This window comes from Agelaius tricolor, unplaced genomic scaffold (genome assembly GCF_023055355.1).
Source record: "Agelaius tricolor isolate 1412-34295 unplaced genomic scaffold, bAgeTri1.0.p SCAF_9, whole genome shotgun sequence".
In the NCBI taxonomy this organism is placed as follows: domain Eukaryota; kingdom Metazoa; phylum Chordata; class Aves; order Passeriformes; family Icteridae; genus Agelaius; species Agelaius tricolor.
In genome coordinates this window covers 27,980,928-27,984,582 of record NW_027269269.1, presented here as the reverse complement: position 1 = coordinate 27,984,582, position 3,655 = coordinate 27,980,928, and the positions used below count along the sequence as shown (strand labels likewise).

The following is a 3,655-nucleotide window of genomic DNA, read 5'->3' as shown; positions in this document are numbered from 1 at the left end:
AAAGGTTTCAGTGTGCTTGAGTGCAACGGAGCAAAATGAATATAACCAATGGACCTCACTGAGTATTTTGGGGTTGGGAGGTGTATAAGTTATTTTGGTATTGATTTTTTAATTGGATTTTTCCTTGTGTGCACCTTAAATGGATAAGTGAAGTGGTACAAACTCTCCACAGTGTACTCCTGAGACAGAACTATTTCCTAAAAGTCTCACAGTCCATACAAAGGAGATAAGTGAGGTGGAATGAATAAAATGTGAGCTCAGCACTGTCCACTGTCCAGCCAGGCTAAAACATGGCATCAGTTTCTGACTGCTGTTAGCTGGAGTGATGAGTGCACTAGGCCTTGATCAAGCTCCTAGAGAGGAGTTGTCTGTCTATACTGACCTGAATCTGTTGCAGATGATATTATATGAGGAAACTGATGTCTGAAATTTATGAGTACCTTGGGATAGAAAAAAAGGTCAGCCTGGATAGATATAGCTACAGATGGGCTGTAATTTGCTACCGTTCAGGAAAGCTTTTGAGGTGTGGGGAAATATCGTGAGGTCTTGAGATATCGTGAGGTCACGCAGAACACCTCCCCTTTTACTGTTACTGACCGTTACCCCCTGTTATAAAAGACCCTGTCTAATCATTAATAAAGGCCAGTTACTGTCCACCACACTGGTGTATGCATGTGCTTGGCCCATGTAGCAGAGGCACCGCCACTGAACCATCCTCGACCCAGGACGCCACGCCCCAAGCGGCGGCAACAAGTGGTGCCGAAACCTGGGAACAATCCGGGAAGCGGGAATTGCCTGGGCAAGTGGATGGCAGCTGGAGCAGCAGGACTGTCTCCGGCAGGGAGGATGCTCCCAGAGGACTGGCAAGAGGGAAGGGTCTCCCACTGGCATTTGGCGAAGGAGGAGGGCTCGCACCAGGAGTGACGAAGGAGGAAGGCTCACGCCTAGGACCGACGAAGGAGGAAGGCTCACGCCGGGGTGGCGGAGGAGGAAGTCTCGTGCCAGAAAATTGGCGAAGGAGGAGGGCTTGCATTGCAGCTGGCTGAAGAGGAGGTCTCACATCGCGAATCGGCGAAGGAGGAAGTCTCGCGCCAGGACCTGGTGAAGGAGGAAGTCTCACGCCAGGACCTGGTGAAGGAGGAAGTCTCGCGTCGATAGCCAGCGGTGGAGAGGATGGAGCCCCTTGCTAAGGTCATTTTTAAAATTCACAGAGATTGGGGCATAGATTGTGAGCCGGGAGATTTTGTCCTCGCAGTGTCGAGGCTCCTGCGCGCTGGGGTAATCAGACATCCGGAGGATATCTTCCACCCGGAAGTATGGGATGGTTGTACTGGGGCCCTAGCGGAGGAGGCTATGTCCTCAGGCTTGGGGCGGAGTCTAAAATCATGGGGCAGGGTCATGAGGGCACTGAAAAAGGCTCAGCGGGTCCAGCGGTAGCGGGGAAAGTGGAAGGCCATCCAGGACTGCTTGTGGGAGGGACCCCGGCAGGGTGCGGACGATCGTGGGTCCGCTGAGTGTGGGGATTCGCAGCCGCGGGAGCGCTCTTCGCAGCTCCCGAGCCCAGGCACCCCATCTAAGGGGAAAAAGCGGTCATTTTGGGACGGGCTGCTAGAGGAAGTGCGGAACGCGGCCGTTGGTTCAGAGGCGCGGGGTGCGGCTGTTAGTTCGGTGGCGGAGAGTGCGGTCGTTAGCTCAGAGGTGCGGAGCCCCGCCGTTAACTCGGGGCCGTGGGGCCCCACCGTTAGCTGGGAAGCGCGGGGCGCCACCATTGACTCGGAGGTGCGAGGTACCGCCATTGACTCAGGGTCCAAGGGAGCCTAGGTGAGGCCTCCGCCTTATGTGCCGCAGGGTGACGAGCCCCAGAAGGGGCGGTGTCACCATGGCGGCCCGCAGCCGGCGGGGCTGGCGAAGCGGTGCGCCGGGGGTTGAGCCGCCGGCCTCCCAACCAGCCGTGGCCAACAGCCGCCGCCTCCAGGGGCCGCGCCTACGCAGGGCCGGCAGGCAGCCTGGGTGGCGCGGGGCGGCCGGACCCTTCTGTGGGCTGGTGGCGAGCGGAGCCGGGCAGCGCGGTACCGATGTCGGGGTGATGCATCGCACTGGAGAGCAGAGCCGTGCGGGACGGCAGGAGTCCTGCCCCGCCGCCCTCCGCAGCAGCGGCGGCTGGGCCGTGCTGGGGGTGCTGACAGAGAACGGGCAGCAGCAGCAGTGGCCTGGCGGCCAGGGTGCTGCTGTTATCAGTCGCTTTTCTGGCTTTGAAAACACCATCACTTCATGTAGAAAAAATGAAGTGCCCAACTGCATCATCAGTATGAATTTGTCTATATAACAGATGATACCTACACAAAGAAGCAGCTGCTAAGAATGGAACACTTGCTTCTCAAAGTGCTGGGTTTTGACCTAACAGCCCCAACCGTCAACTAGTTCCTCTTTCAGTACAGGGTTGGAGACTGGTACTCACAGGGTGAGGGTACGCAGCCGTCAAGAAAAATACTAAAATCAAATGGTGCCCGCTTAAGTTGATAAAACCGTACCTTCAGGGCAAAAACTAATGAAATTTGTAAAGTTTGTTTTGCAGGACTGAATCCTCAGATGCCCCCGCGGCCTGTATACCTTGCTTCCTAAAGGCCACAACGAATCATCAAGCAGCCCGATGGCAGACCATACCAGGGTTGTGAAAGAACTCAGTGACCAAACTAAAGGAGCAGCTGGCACAAAGAAGGACGGGGGGGATAAACAGCTCAGCAAAAATGTTGAGGTATCCATCAAGTAGAGTTCAAGCTCTGGCCAGGTTCTGGCTCTACTTGGATGGAATGCCAAGTAACCCAGAGTTCTTCCCTGCGTCAGAGGATCAAAGGGCGATTTGGAGGGAACATAAGTCCGGACATGGACTCTCCAAATCCTCTCTAGTTTAAGATCAAATAGGTTGCAGACTCTGGGAAAATAATTCAGTCCTAGGAGGTCAACTAAAACAAACAAACAAACAAAAAAAAACCAACCCAACAACAACAAAAAATAACCCCAAACAAACAAACAAAAAAACTGAGGAGATCCTACAAAGATATTCAAAGGCAGGGTTCAGTCAGTCCCATGAATGATCGCCTTACATTTTAAACAAGTTTGTGTTGTTTTTTTTTAGAAAAAAAAACAGTTAGAGATAGTTAGCCTTTTGTTTCTTAAACATTTGCAGTTACAAGTTTATTGCAGTTGTGTTATGTTGTTCAAGTTAATTGCATTTTGCCAGTTACACATGTTTCCTACTTGTCAGTTTTGCTTTATGTTTTTAACTGGTCATAAAAGGGGGGGGAAATGTGGGGAAATATCGCGAGGTCTTGAGATATCGCGAGGTCACGCAGAACCCCTCCCCTTTTACTGTTAATTGACCGTTACCCCCTGTTATAAAAGACCCTGTCTAACCGTTAATAAAGGCCAGTTACTGTCCACCACATTGGTGTATGCATGTGCTTGGCCCATGTAGCAGAGGCGCCACCACTGAACCGTCCTCGACCCGGGACGCCACGCCCCAAGTGGCGGCAACATCGAGGGTACTGTGGATATTTCATAGGCTGCCTGGCGAGTATGCAGCAGTTAAGAATTGTAGGGAAAGGTAGTTAAACATCTGTTCTGTGGCTGTATATGTCAGTGGTTTAACCCACCT

The 3,655-nt window shown here is 52.7% G+C and overlaps 1 long non-coding RNA gene across 1 annotated transcript; it reads left to right on the top strand.

Annotated features, from left to right (window-relative positions):
* Positions 1-1,115: 1,115 nt before the first annotated feature.
* On the top strand, positions 1,116-2,996 carry LOC139592949 (uncharacterized). The gene is made up of 2 exons (XR_011680145.1): positions 1,116-1,191; positions 2,564-2,996. It is a non-coding gene; the product is annotated as an uncharacterized lncRNA (long non-coding RNA).
* Positions 2,997-3,655: the final 659 nt, after the last annotated feature.